At 43.0% G+C, this 15,575-nt stretch overlaps 1 protein-coding gene across 4 annotated transcripts in view; it reads right to left on the reverse strand.

Annotated features, from left to right (window-relative positions):
* The window catches only part of tox (thymocyte selection-associated high mobility group box), a 640,302-nt gene that overhangs the window by 148,529 nt on the left and 476,198 nt on the right, over positions 1-15,575 (reverse strand). The gene's annotated exons all lie outside the window — the stretch shown is intronic.

The following is a 15,575-nucleotide window of genomic DNA, read 5'->3' on the forward strand; positions in this document are numbered from 1 at the left end:
ATCAACCATTTTGGTTCTCCCTCTCATCATATTTTCATAGAATCCGTGCAGGAAGCAGGCCATTCAGCTCATTGAGTTCACACCAACCCTCCAAAGACCATCCCATCCAGACCCAATCTATCTCTGTAACCCTGCACTTCCCATGGCTAATTCACCTGAGCTGCACATCTTTGGACTGTGGGAGGAAACTGGAGCACCCGGAGGAAACCCACGCAGACACGGGGAGAATGTTCGAATTCCATGAGAGTAGAATTGAGCTTGGGTCCCTGGTGCCGTGAGGCAGTGGTGCTAACCACTGAGCTACCAGAGTTCGAGAACAGTCTTAAGGCAATGGCAGAAATGGGTGTTATTTCCATAATTGAAGCAAATTGATCAGTTTTCATGACACCTCTCGTACGACAAACTCATACAACATGTCTGCACCTCATCATTATCAAAATAGTGTTTAATTATTAGATTAGATTCCCTACAGTGCGGAAACAGACCCTTCGGCCCAACAAGTCCACACCAACCCTCCGAAGAGTAACCCACCCAGTCCCATTTCCCTCTGGCTAATGCACCTAACCTATGGGCAATTTAGCATGGCCAAATCACCTGACCTGTACATTACATTAATTATCGTAATACTTGGCTTATTTTACCATATTCTAAAAACCAGACGCTTCTAAAGTCTCTCATGTGGCTTCTTCTACTACATTTTTACAACCAGCGTTTAGATTTATTTGTAGCTAGATTGTTTCACAACAATTCATTGCGCGGTAATGACTTTTATATTGGAAGCATCCTTTACCTCTCTTGTACATGTTCAAGTCAACCAGCGAAATACATAACCTCAGCCTCAACATTATTTTTGTCAACAGCTTTTCTTACTGTTTTATACAAGGATGCATCAATTACACAACAAATTAGCAGATGGTAATGAAAATTATTAGCATTTTAACATCTTATGCTTGTCTGCCATATGCTTTCAGGAAGACTTTGGCTTGTATCCATCAGTTATTTCACAAAAAAACATTATTACACCCAAAGAATTAGAACCTTTAGTTGTAGCAATGGCTAATGAAACTCAAACACAGACATGTTATTACTTAGCAAAGAACCATAGCCCTTAAGGATACAGCATGACTCAATAATTCATCAGTTGTGACAATTGCCATCTCCAGAATGAGGACTAATGTGCCCTCGATTCCTGAAAATTGTCAGGTGCCTAATTTTGTCGATAATCATGAAGTTAGTAATTTGAAAAATAGAAGAACTAACATCTAGGGAAAAAAAATATTAGCAACAACAGCAGCAAACAAATCTCAGGCAATCACATTGTCAAATTTTATGATTTTTCAAGCCATGTATCTCTATGCTGCAGTTTTTGGAATGAATAATATTTGTATGTTCTATTTTAGAATAGAGATGAATTTGCAAACAAATTGCAAACAAATTCATCTGTGTAACTGGCTGGATTTTGCTGATGCACATTAATGTCAGATGAAACAGTTTGGAGAAACTCTTGACTTATTTCAAGCTGAACCATTGACTGTCAAATCACTCAATCATAGAATCCCTCAAGTGTGGAAGCAGGCCATTCAGCCCATCAAGTCTGGACCAACCACTCCGAAGAGCATTCCATTCTAATCCACCCTGATTACCCTATCCCTGTGATCCTGCATTTCTCATGGCTAACCTACCTAGCCTGCATGCTACGGGCAATTTAGTATGACCAAATCACCTAACCTGCACATCTTTGGACTATGGGAGGAAACCGTAGCAATGAGAGGAAACCTGCACAGACAAAATAAGCAAACTCCACAAGGCTGGAATCGAACCGCAGCAGTGTTGACCACTGAGCCACTGGCTACTCATCGCTGCAATCAATCTAGTGAACCTCCTCTGAAATGACTTCAATACAATTATATCCCTCAACAATTAAGAGGACCAAAACTGTACACAATACTTCAGATCTCATTAATGCCTTGTCCAATTGTAGCAGCACTTTCCTGCTTGTAAACTCGATTCCTTTAGCAATCAACACCAAAATTCCATTTGCCTTAGATAAGTTACTTTTGTATTCTTCTAACCAAAATGAATAACCTTATCCAAAACTCACTTCCATCCGGCACATTTTGGCCGTTTCACCAAACTTCTCCAGAGCTACTTGTACAGTTTTTATTTCCATTCTCACCTATTTTAGTGTCATCTGCAAATTTGATTCTTGTACCTTCTATCCCTACTTGTGCTCTAATAGTCTTGTAGAACATGCAATCAGCCTCGGTTTTAAAATATGTTTATTTAAAACATAATTCCTACTTTGTTCAATTGTATAGACTTCCTTCAGTGAGTGTGGGGGAGGTGTGTTCAGTGAGCGTGAGGGAGGTGTGTCAGTGAGTGTGAGGGAGGTGTGTCAGTGAGTGAGAGGGAGGTGTGTCAGTGAGTGTGAGGGAGGTGTGCCAGTGAGTGTGGAGGAGGTGTGTTCAGTGAGCGTGGGGGAAGTGTGTCAGTGAGTGTGAGGGAGGTGTGTCAGTGAGTGTGAGGGAGGTGTGTCAGTGAGTGTGAGGGAGATGTGCCAGTGAGTGTGGAGGAGGTGTGTTCAGTGAGCGTGGGGGAAGTGTGTCAGTGAGTGTGAGGGAGGTGTGTCAGTGAGCGTGGGGGAGGTGTGTTCAGTGAGTGTGAGGGAGGTGTGTCAGTGAGTGTGAGGGAGGTGTATTCAGTGAGCATGGGGGAGGTGTGTCAGTGAGTGAGAGGGAGGTGTGTTCAGTGAGTGTGAGGGAGGTGTGTCAGTGAGTGTGAGGGAGGTGTGTTCAGTGAATGTGAGGGAGGTGTGTCAGTGAGCATGGGGGAGGTGTGTCAGTGAGTGTGAGGAAGGTGTGTTCAGTGAGTGTGAGGGAGGTGTGTCAGTGAGCGTGAGGGAGGTGTGTCAGTGAGTGTGAGGGAGGTGTATTCAGTGAGTGTGAGGGAGGTGTGTCAGTGAGTGTGAGGGAGGTGTGTTCAGTGAGTGTGAGGGAGGTGTGTCAGTGAGTGTGAGGGAAGTGTGTTCTGTGAGTGTGGGGGAGGTGTGTTCAGTAAGTGTAAGAGAGGTGTGTCAGTGAGTGTGAGGGAGGTGTGCCAGTGAGCGTGGGGGAGGTGTGTCAGTGAGTGTGAGGGAGGTGTGTTCAGTGAGTGTGAGGGAGGTGTGTCAGTGAGTGTGAGGGAAGTGTGTTCTGTGAGTGCGGGGGAGGTGTGTTCAGTAAGTGTAAGAGAGGTGTGTCAGTGAGTGTGAGGGAGGTGTGTCAGTGAGCGTGGGGGAGGTGTGTCAGTGAGTGTGAGGAAGTGTGTCAGTGAGCGTGAGGGAGGTGTGTCAGTGAGTGTGAGGAGGTGTGTCAGTGAGCGTGGGGGAGGTGTGTCAGTGAGTGTGAGGAGGTGTGTCAGTGAGTGTGAGGGAGGTGTGTCAGTGAGTGTGAGGAGGTGTGTCAGTGAGCGTGGGGGAGGTATGTCAGTGAGTGTGAGGAGGTGTGTCAGTGAGTGTGAGGAAGTGTGTCAGTGAGTGTGAGGGAGGTGTGTCAGTGAGTGTGAGGAAGTGTGTCAGTGAGTGTGAGGGAGGTGTGTCAGTGAGTGTGAGGAGGTGTGTCAGTGAGCGTGGGGGAGGTGTGTCAGTGAGTGTGAGGAAGTGTGTCAGTGAGTGTGAGGGAGGTGTGTCAGTGAATGTGAGGAGGTGTGTCAATGAGCGTGGGGGAGGTGTGTCAGTGAGTGTGAGGAGGTGTGTCAGTGAGTGTGAGGGAGGTGTGTCAGTGAGTGTGAGGGAGGTGTGTTCAGTGAGTGTGAGGGAGGTGTGTCAGTGAGTGTGAGGGAGGTGTGTCAGTGAGTGTGATCTAGTTAGTAATGCGGCTGCTAGAGCTGAATTATTGGTATGTGTGCAATGTGAGTGATGTGGGTGTGAAGCTAGTAACAGGACTACTTTTGAGAGTGATGTAAGGTTATGAAAGTGCAGTGGTCCACAGTTTCAGAGATTGTTATTCAGTGAGAGGTTGTGGTGAACAGAACAGAATGTGAGCGTTGTGGTTTATTTGGTAGAATATGGCATTTGAAGGTGCATTCACTGACCTTGACCACTGCATCCAGGCCTCAGGCCTACATTTCTGGTATTAGCAATGGCTATCTGGAGGGGTTTCTGTTTCCCTGTGAATTATGAACCTTTTTCCTCCTATACCAAGACTCCCAATGTTGCATCAGAGAACACTGAAACTCGCTCTATATCCAATGATAGTTTATTCAGTCTTTTGGCATGTCAAATTCTCTTTCTCTGCTACAGCCAGAGTCCACATACACTTTAAAAGGACCATGATAGCTTTAAGTGGTGCTGATGTCACGTAAAAAGGTGCCTCCTGCTGAGCTATGTAGTCACTCAGCGTTTGGCTTCAGACAGCACGTTTAAAACAGCAGGGAGTCCGTCATTTGCATGCAATCTGTATCTGAAGGAATAACATGGATAAGCACACAGCACAAACTCCATGCCAATTTTGGTACCTGTGTGCCTTTGCCTTTAAGAGACTTAAAGCTGCAACTGAGTGGGAGCGTGTAGGCAGCCGGTGGGGAGGACATAGTTGCTTGAAGCTTTAAAGTAGCAGCAACATGAGATATCAATGAAAAGGTTGCAGAAAAACAGCGATGCTGCAGAATAGTGTTGTGGTGCAGTAACTACATTGTTTAAGAAATTGTTTTTAAGAAAACAGCTTGCAGACATATTCAGGGAAGAATGAACTATTGAATTAATACTGGAAGAAGAATTGAATAGAAGCTGCAAGACAATTATTTTAGAAACTAAATTAGGCCAGCATAACAATAAACTAGTTTGAGGAATGATAGGCTTTTACTAAAAACTGGAAACTTTTCTTTAAAATTGGAAAAGACTAAGGTGGCCATTTTGAAAGTAGGGAAAGATGCAAATCTGCCATTTTGTTTTAAGTTGAAGATAAATGAAGGATATTTCTTTGCCATTTTAGCAAAACTGAGTGAAATTAAACCATTTGAAAGTGGTTTGTGAAAGATTCAAGATCCTTGCTGCAACAATATTGCTACATTTCAGACATTATGACATTTATCTAAAAACTTTATTCCGACAAAATGTTGCATCAAAATCTAAGCCTAAAATACAAGTTATGTTTAAAAGAGAGTAGGAGGATGAATTTGTGTGTAAGCTTAATATCCAGAAAGGGAAGGTCAAAGGCATTTTGTCAGAATATCCAAAGTTTAAATTGGGATAACAGAAGTCCTAACAGAATATAAACCATTCAAACAGTGTTCTGGGCTATGGTTTCTAGGCTGAGTCTGAAACAGTAAAGCAAGAGATGACACAAGTTTAATTTGTTGTGCCTTACTACTGAAAACAGAATATTGAATTGGTGATTAGATCCACTTCCAAGGAAGTTTTCCTGAAGGATTTGCTGGATAAAGTGAAGACTTGAAGCCTCAAACAGCTTCTGTGCCATGCATTTAGGAACAAAGCAATCCTCATGAGTCAATGTCACAAGTAAGTCCTAAGAATAAACTTGATGGTTAACACAATCACCAGGACAATCAAACACAGCAGGACAAGGTGTGGTTTTTACATACGCCAAGAAAATGCTCAGCTGTCAATCAATTTTGGCAAACTTCCTCCTGAAGGGCTTATGCCTGAAATGTCAATTCTCCTGCTCCTCGGATGCTGCCCGCTGGAGGTGCTTTTCCAGCACTGACTTTTCGACATGTGGCTAAAGCAGTGCACCAAGACAAACAAACCACTCACAAAGAGTGGGCTTAAGCTGTGACACAGACCATCTGGGATCTGTGGGACACATGAAGTATTTAAGTAACTAAAATCTGACCTTGTATATGGTTAGACAGTCGGTTTCATGTAAATGTCATCCAATTGTCCAATGTGTTTTCAAACATTCAAATCATCTGTCCTCAGAAATATAGAACATTGAACATTACAGCACAGTACAGGCCCTTCAGCCCTCAATGTTGTGCTGACCTGTGGAACCAATCTGAAGCCCATCTAACCTACACTATTCCATTCTTGTCCATATGTCTATCCAATGACCATTTAAATGCCCTTAAATTTGGCGAGTCTACTACTGTTGCAGGCAGTGCGTTCCATGCCCCTACTACTCTCTGAGTAAAGAAACTACGTCTGACATCTGTCCTATATCTATCACCCCTCAATTTAAAGCTATGTCCCCTCGTGCTAGCCATCACCATCTGAGGAAAAAGACTCTCACTGTCCATCCTATCTCACCCGCTGATTATCTTATATGTCTCAATTAAGTCACCTCTCAACCTTCTTCTCTCTAATGAAAACAGCATCAAATCCCTCAGCCATTCCTCAAAAGACCTTCCCTCCATTAGAGGCAACATCCTGGTAAATCTCCTCTGAACCCTTTCCAAAGCTTCCATATCCTTCCTATAATGAGGTGACCAGAACAGTATGCGATACTCCAAGTGCGGCCACACCTGAGTTTTTACAGCTGCAGCATGAGCTTGTGGCTCCGAAACTCAATCCCTCCACCAATAAAAGCTAGCACACCGTACCCCTTCTTAACAACCCTACCAACCTGGGTGGCAAATTTCAGGGATCTATGTACATGGACACCAAGATCTCTCTGCTCATCTACACGACCAAGAATCTTACCAATAGCCCAGTACTCTGCATTCCTGTTGCTCCTTCCAAAGTGAACCACCTCACACATTTCCACATTAAACTCCATTTGCCACCTCTCAGCCCAGCTCTGCAGTTTATCGATGTTCCTTTGTAACCTACTACATCCTTCATCACTATCCACAACTCTACCGACCTTAGTATCATCTGTAAATTTACTAACCCATCCTTCCACGCTCTCATTCAGGTCATTTACAAAAATAACAAACAGCAGTGGCCCCAAAACACATTCTTGCAGTACTCCACTAGTAACTGAACTCCAGGATGAACATTTCCCATCGACCATCACTCTCTGTCTTCTTTCAGCTAGCCAATTTCTGATCCAAACCACTAATTCACCCCCAATGCCATGCCTACATATTTTGTGCAATAGCCTACCATGGGGAACCTTATCAAATGGCTTACTGAAATCCATATACACCACATCAACTGCTTTACCCTCATCCACCTGTTTGGTCACCATCTCAGAGAACTCAATAAGATTTGCGAGGCATGACCTACCCTTCACAAAACCATGTTGACCAACTCTAATCAACTTATTTCTTTTTACATAATTATAAATCCTATCTCTTATAACCTTTTCCAACACTTTACCCACAACTGAAGTAAGGCTCACTGGTCTATAATTACCAGGGTTGTCTCTATTCCCCTTCTTGAACAAGGGGCAACATTTGCTATCCTCCAGTCTTCTGGCACTATTCCTGTAGACAATGACAACATAAAGATCAAAGCCAAAGGCTCTGCAATCTCCTCCCTGGCTTCCCAGAGAATTCTCAGATAAATCCCATCTGGCCCAGGGGACTTACCTATTTTCACACTTTCCAGAATTGCTAACACCTCCTCCTTGTGAACTCAATCCCATCCAGTCTAGTAGCCTGTATCTCAGTAATCTCCTCAAGAACATTGTCTTTTTCCTATGTAAATACTGTTGACAAATATTCATTTAGTGCTTCCCCTATCTCCTCGGACTCCACACACAACTTCCCACTGCTATCCTTGATTGGCCCTAATCTTACTCTCGTCATTCTTTTATTCCTGATATACCTAGAGAAAGCCTTAGAGTTTTCCTTGATCCTATCTGCCAACAAATTCTCATGTCTCTTCCTGGCTCTGCTATTCTCTCTCTTTAGGTCTTTCCTGGCTAATGTGTAACTCTCAAGTGCCCTAACTGAGTCTTCACGTCTCATCCTAACATAAGCCTTTTCTTCGTTTTGAGAAGAAGACGGCTCCTGCGCTCGACCATTTCCTCCCTGCCTGACAGGTACATACTTATCAAGGACATGCAGTAGCTGTTCATTGAATAAGCTCCACATTTCAATTGTGCCCATCCCTGCAGTTTCCTTCCCCATTCAATGCATCCTAAAACTTGCCAATAGCCCAGTACTCTGCATTCCTGTTGCTCCTTCCAAAGTGAACCACCTCACACTTTTCCACATTAAACTCCATTTGCCACCTCTCAGCCCAGCTCTGCAGTTTAAAAGTGCATCATAATTGCCTTTCCCCCAGCTACATCCCTTGCCCTGCGGTATATACCTATCCCTTTTCATCAGTAAAGTGAACATAACCGAATTGTGGTCACTATCACCAAAGTGCTCAACCACCTCCAAATCTAACACTTGGCTGGGTTCATTACCCAGTACCAAATTCCTCTGGCAGCTCATTCCATACATGTACCATCCTCTGTGTGAAAACGTTGCCCGTAGGTCTCTTTTATATTTTTCCCCTCTCACCCTAAACCTATACCCTCTAGTTCTGGACTCCCCCAACCCAGGGAAAAGACTTTGCCTATTTACCCCATCCATGTCCCTCATAATTTTGTAAACCTCTATAAGGTCACCCCTCAGCCTCCGATGCTCCAGGGAAAACAGCCCCAGCCTGTTCAGCCTCTCCCTGTAGCTCAAATCCTCCAACCTTGGCAACATCCTTGTAAATCTTTTCTGAACCCTTTCAAGTTTCACAACATCTTTCTGATAGGAAGGAGACCAGAATTGCACACAATATTCCAACAATGTCCTGTACAGCCACAACATGACCTCCCAACTCCTGTACTCAATACTCTGACCAATAAAGGAAAGCATTCCAAACACCTTCTTCACTATCCTATCTACCTGGGACTCCACTTTCAAGGAGCTATGAACCTGCACTCCAAAGTCTCTTTGTTCAGCAACACTCCCTAGGACCTTACCATTAAGTGTATAAGTCCTGCTAAGATTTGCTTTCCCAAAATGCAGCACCTCGCATTTATCTGAATTAAACTCCATCTGCCACTTCTCAGCCCATTGGCCCATCTGATCAAGGTCCCAATGTAATCTGAGGTAACCCTCTTTGCTGTCCACTACACCTCCAATTTTGGTGTCATCCGCAAACTTACTAACTGTACCTCTTATGCTCGCATCCAAATCATTTATGTAAATGACAAAAGGTAGAGGGCCCAGCACCGATCCTTGTGGCACTCCACTGGTCACAGGCCTCCAGTGTGAAAAACAACTCTCCACCACCACTCTCTGTCTTCTACCTTTGAGCCAGTTCTGTATCCAAATGGCTAGTTCTCCCTGTATTCCATGAGATCTAACCTTGATAATCAGTCTCCCATGGGGAACCTTGTCGAATGCCTTACTGAAGTCCATTTAGATCACATCTACTGCTCTGCCCTCATCAATCCTCTTTGTTACTTCTTCAAAAAACTCAATTAAGTTTGTGAGGCATGATTTCCCATGCACAAAGTCATGTTGACTATCCCTAATCAGTCCTTGCCTTTCCAAATACATGTACATCCTGTCCCTCAGGATTCCCTCCAACAACTTGCCCACCACTGACATCAGGCTCAGTAGTCTATAGTTCCCTGGCTTGGCCTTACCATCTTTCTTAAACAGTGGCACCACATTAGCCAATCTCCAGTCTTCCGGCACCTCACCTATGACTATCGATGATACAAATATCTCAGCAGGAGTCTCCGAAATGGCTACAACATCAAAATCCCAGGAACCAACCCATGCAGCAAGTTCACCAACCTTATTCCGGATGCTCCTGGCGTTGAAGTAGATGCACTTCAAACCACCTTCCTACTTGTTGGTGCACTCTTGTGACCTTGAAATCTTATTTCTGACCTCACTACTCTCAACCTCCTGGACACTGGAACTACAATTTAGGTTTCCATTTCCCTGCTGAATTAAACATGTTGATCTATTTTTGCTAAAACCAACATGGGGTAATTGCTAATAATATATTCCTGTCTGAAGGTGAAAACATGATCCCACAGAACCTGGAGTCCACAGTGAAACTGATGCAGGTAAAACTTTCAGGATACAATGGTTCACCAAGTCCATGTGCAGGAGCACATGTGGTACATATGGGTCCAAAAGAGAAAATACTGGAAAATCTCAGCAGGTCTGGTAGCATCTGGGTCAGTTAGACTCAAAACATCAGCTCTTTTCTCTCCTTACAGATGCTGCCAGACCTGCTGAGATTTTCCAGCATTTTCTCTTCTGGTTTCAGATTCAGCATCCGCAGTAACTTGCTGTTATTTGGTACATATAGATGGTCACAGGCCCATTACATTGTAGATGCTGCAGGACCAGCAACTGCAATTATACCAGAATGCCATAATCTGGCACTGGTCAGAACCCATGGAATCAATCAGATCTCAGAGCCATGACTGAAACTGCAGCAGATTATTTCAGCATCGTTTGTAGAACTGAATGATAATGAAGAACAGAACCTATCTGTTCTGAATCAGCAGCATGAAAATCCCAGCTCTCTGCTGTCGAGGGAAAACTAAAAGTTCAAGTGCAAAAGGCTGAAAAACTAACTCAAGATAAATCCATCATCTTTGAGGTGGCATTTTCAAGTTTGAAGTCTTTAAGGGATTCCAATGCTCAACCTCCAAAGAGTTTAAAGAGCAAGGAAAAAAGCATAAAAACCACCAGGATAGGTGCTATAAATCTGAAGCAAAAACAGAAATTGCTGCAGAACACGTTCTGAAGAAGGTTCACTGGACCCAAAAATCCAGCGCTGCTTTCTCTCCACGGATACTGCCAGATCTGCTGAGTTTCAGCAGTAATGTCTATCCTTGTTTAAGAAAGGAAACATAGTATGTTTATCACAGTTAACGAAAGGGTTGCAAATCTATGGGAAGACCTGGAGCAACTTGCAAGTAAGACAAACCAGGCTCAACATGAGAGGCCATTGAAACGTTGATTTCAGCCCAAGGTGATATGGATCTGTGAGAACAAGTGGCAATACACAGCAGTTAAAATGAGGAGCTGCACATCACTCAGGGACAGTCATTTCAGAAATAAACAGCTGCAGCGATATTCTGGTGAGAGAACTCAGGCAAGACGTACAGGGAAACAAATGGAACCAGCAAGTGGAAGCAGTCCAGGCCTCCAGGAAAATAAAGGGAAGAAACAAGTAAAGAAACATAAACAACAGTGTGGAAATCAGCATCATCAGCAGACAACATTACTATCATGAGATCAGGATGTTTCAATAAACTATCAATATTTCATAGGTACTCAGAGGCTCATCTGTTATTGTAAATAGTTCAGCTTTCTTTTCAAAAAGAGGAAATTGTTACATGTGTGTCTGCTTTTATTAGGCTATACCTTTAAAAACTCTAGGTTCTGTGTGAGAGAGAGAGAGAGAGAGTGTATGTGTATGTGTGTGTGAGGGACAGAGAGTGTGTGTGTGACAGAGAGTGGGTGTGTGTGTGTCTGTGACTGTGTGTGTATGTTTGTATAGGCTTCGGTTGCACATATCAGAGTCAAAAAGCTTGGCGCTGGAAAAGCACAGCAGGTCAGGCAGCATCTGAGGAGCAGGAGAGTCGACGTTTTGAGCATAAGCCCTTCATCAGGAAGTCCTCACTTTCTCCTGACCTCACATATTAGTTGGACTGACTGAGAGTATATGCCAGTAGCAAGCAGGGAGCTCTGCTGTAATGTTTGTTTTATAACAGAAGTGTGTTTAATTATTTTAAATCCAATAAGGCACACAGATAGTCAATCTTGGAGGAGTGGTTGATTCTTAGCTCGATTTCAGCAACATGACAATGGTCTGTCTGCATGAAGGCTGTAGATCAGAATTTTCAAAATTAATTGTGGAGGATCACAACACCACTTCCCCAAAACACAAACATCTTTCCCAACAAATAACATGGGCAAATAAATTGCATGTTCTAGCTGTTGATCACGATCTCTCAATTACAAGCTACAGCTGCACAGAAGGGAGGCTTCAATGTTCCTGCCCCTTCCTCTGGTGTTGGGTGCAGTGAGGAGTGCCCCAAGGCTGTGCAGAAGGTCCAGTACAGGAGCAGCCATGTCTACAGGCCGCGCTGGAGCAGTGCACTGTGGGTATGATGGGGCAAGACGAGGGGTGTGGGAGGAGGCATTCATCAATTGATAAATAGAAGTTTATTCACAAGCACAGTGATGCATTCAAAATATTTTACAAGGTTCTTTTAAGGAGTAACAGATGTTTGATAGCAACAACCATTCACTGCCATTTGTGTTCCAGCTTTGTTAAGCAAGTTAAATTGGTCTCTGTACTTTTAAACCCTTAAGGCATCTAATGGCTGATCCATCACTGTACTTGTCATTTAGTGCAAACATGAAACATCAGTGTTACACTTAAAACACTTCAATATTAACACAGAACTGAGGACAGTCAAATATCGTTTACATTTGATAATAAATGTCTTGCATTCTGGCTGACTCTATTTGAAATATATGGAATTATTATAATTGCAAATAAACTGTAGATTTTGTCTGAACAGAATCCAAGAGCAGAAGAAGCCATTACAGATTTTTCACTCACATTATCGAATGATTTAAGGCTCTTAGATCATAATAAAAACTGAAACTGGTTAACATTTACAGTGTTAAAAATCACACAACACCAGGTTATAGTCCAACAGGTTTAATTGGAAGCACATTCGCTTTCGGAACGTCGCTCCAAATCATAACATTTACAGTGCTTGCACGTCATAAAAGAGTTTTGCTACTACTGTTAATTTATTTATACTTCCAAATTATACTATACTTTCAGCTGGAAATAACGCTTACTGTAAGGTACTGATATGTAATTCTAAAGGTTAGATTCTTCCCCACAGTAATAACTTGTAATCTGTACAATAGAGTCCTCAGTCTATAGCTGTCATCTTGACTAAAGCCAATGAATTATTCTGTAACATTTGGTACATTTCTTCACTAATCTTCTGGATTTTTGATTATCACTATCTCTCCGTCGTAATTGTGATGCCATGGTGTACAAAACATTTGTTGACATAAATATACAAATTATTTAAATTGTTTTTTAACTTGTTGAGATTATTTTACTTTGATGTAGTTCCTTTATTGCCTGTTTAAGTGTACACGAGGTTGTCACACTGCTGGTGTTTTATTGTGACTTACCTTAGATTCCTTCAAACTCATTGCCCCACTTCTAACTTAAATGTTGCCTAATTCATATTGTAATAATAAGCACATAGTATTCTATGGAAAAGAAACATTTTAGCTCATAATATTTTTACAAGCTAATACATAACTGATACCAAATTGCATTGCAATGAGAACATAAACATAATGACATAGTGCTCAATACCTCTGCTAGTTTCACATGACATTAAGCCAGTTAAAATGCATAGATTCACAGCATCTTAATAACAAGGGAATTTCATATGTACCATACAAAGATATTTATCTGCAAATATAATGAATGTTACCACAAAACATTCCCAAATCCACTTCCTTAAGTATAACTAACACAGTGAAGAAGTTTATGAGTGTCATTATACTATCAATGCTGGTTTTTGACTGTTTCGTTTTAAAGTGTGTGGTGCATTCGGCAGACCCAAGTTATGTTGCTGACTTGTGCCAACAATCCAGCTTAACAACAAAGGAGCTGTTTGTGTGCAGAGTTCCACTGCCCAGCTGGATAACGTTCAATGTCATAATAGGGCAGACAGCAGCAATGACTTCTTCCTATTTAGCAGATTTCATACTTCTAATTTTCATAAAGATTTTTTTACCAATTTTATGAAAATGAGGCTTCATACAAGAATGGAATTGAAATATACATGCTCCAGAGCTGAGGGAGTGTGGTTTCACATGTTAGCGCTAGCCCCACTTGGTCTTGGGAATTGATTAGACAGCCAGGCAGCATCAGGAGGATGAGAAGTCAACGTTTGGGATGTAACCCTTCTTCAGGTCTGTGGGTGGATGTCGGGGGAGCTGCAGATAAAGGGAGTGGCAGGGGTAGGGTGGTTGGTCAATGTGAGGAATGAATCCAGTTGGTGACAGGGAGGTGTGGAAGGGAGGGGGTGGAGGTGGGAAGGGAGTTGGGGGATGGGCATGGAGGTTATTTGAAATTGGAGAACTCAGTGTTGAGTCCTCTGGACTGTAGGCTGCCCAGGCGGAAGATGAGATGTTGTTCCTCCAATTTGAGTTGTGGTTTGTTTTGTCAATGGACGAGGCCATGGATGGTCATGTCAGAAAGGGAGTGGGAAGGGGAATGAAAATGAGCAGTGACTGGGAGGGCCTTTACAGCCCGGCTCGACTGAGATGCTCGGTGAACCGTTCACTAAGTTTACATTTGGTCTCCCCAATCTAGAGCAGACCACATCAGGAGCACCTGATGCAGCAAACTAGGATGGAGGAGGGACAGGTGAACCTCAGTCTCACCTGGAAGGATTATTTGGGGCCCTGGATGGAGGTGAGGGGGAGGTGGGGGGGGGGTGCCGGCAGGTTTTGCATCTTTTCTGGTTGCAGGGGAAGGTTCGTGGTGGGGGGGGGGGGTTTGGTGGGGAGTGTGGTGTAAACTAAGGACTGTCAAACAGAACGGTCCTTGTGGAAGGTAAAGAGGGGTGGGTTGAGGGAAGATGTTCCTGGTGGTGGGGTCTAGTTGGAAATGGCAGAAGTGTTTAAAGATGATGCATTGGATGCAGAGACTGGCAGGTGGTAGGTGAGGACAAGGGTTGGGAGGGGTTTAGAGCAGTGGAACATGGAATGGAGGTGGTGCAGAGGAGGGCTCTCTGGATGATGGAGGGAGGAAAAGCATGTTATTCAAAATAGGTGGACATCTGGGATGCATGTGAGTGGAATGTCTCCTCATCTGAGCAGATGCGGCTGAGGTAGAGGATTTGGGAGAATGGGATAGAGTTCTTTCAGGATACTGGGTGGGAGGAGGTAGTTGTCTGTGGGTTTTAGTAAACGTCTGTCTGGAGACTGTCGCCAGAGATGGAAATGATGAGGTCAAGAAAGGAGAGGCAAGTGTCCAAGATGGACCAAGTTAATTTGAGGGTGGGGTGGAAGTTGTGGGTGAAATCGATGAACTTCTCCAGTTCAGCCTGGGGGCAGGATGCAGCGCTGATGCAGTCATCAATGTAATGGTGGAAGAGGTGGGGCCCAGTGCCTGTGTAGGTGCTAAAGAGGGATGTCTAATATAGCCAACTGATTGGCACATGACTTCCTGATTAAGCTGTAACTCTTACAATAGCATACAGCCAAAATTACCTGACATAAACATGAAAGCAGTGTCATAATAGAATTGTTAAACTGTTCTGCTGAATATATATTAACTAAATGACACCCAATTAGTTTTCAACATTTCAGTAGTTGGATGTTTGATAGTCAAACGTAGAGCAGCCATGGTCTTATCAAATGGATAGCCTCCTATATTCTTAATTTTCAGATTTACATTTCTGTGAGCTTTTCATTTTAGCTTTATCTTGCCTCTTACACAAACTATAAACCCTTTTTTTGATTTAATTAATATGTCACGCCCACTTATCTCCTATGTAACTTGATAGATTAAGTGAACAAACAAAATTAATTGTAATAAAAGTAACATGTAGGGCAAAAGTGATAGAACAAAATACATAAATATTGACAACAGTAAACATTAGAGGACTAGAATT

This window comes from Chiloscyllium plagiosum, unplaced genomic scaffold, assembly GCF_037043375.1.
Source record: "Chiloscyllium plagiosum isolate Xiang-an unplaced genomic scaffold, Cpla_swu_hap1 HiC_scaffold_4, whole genome shotgun sequence".
Taxonomy (NCBI): domain Eukaryota; kingdom Metazoa; phylum Chordata; class Chondrichthyes; order Orectolobiformes; family Hemiscylliidae; genus Chiloscyllium; species Chiloscyllium plagiosum.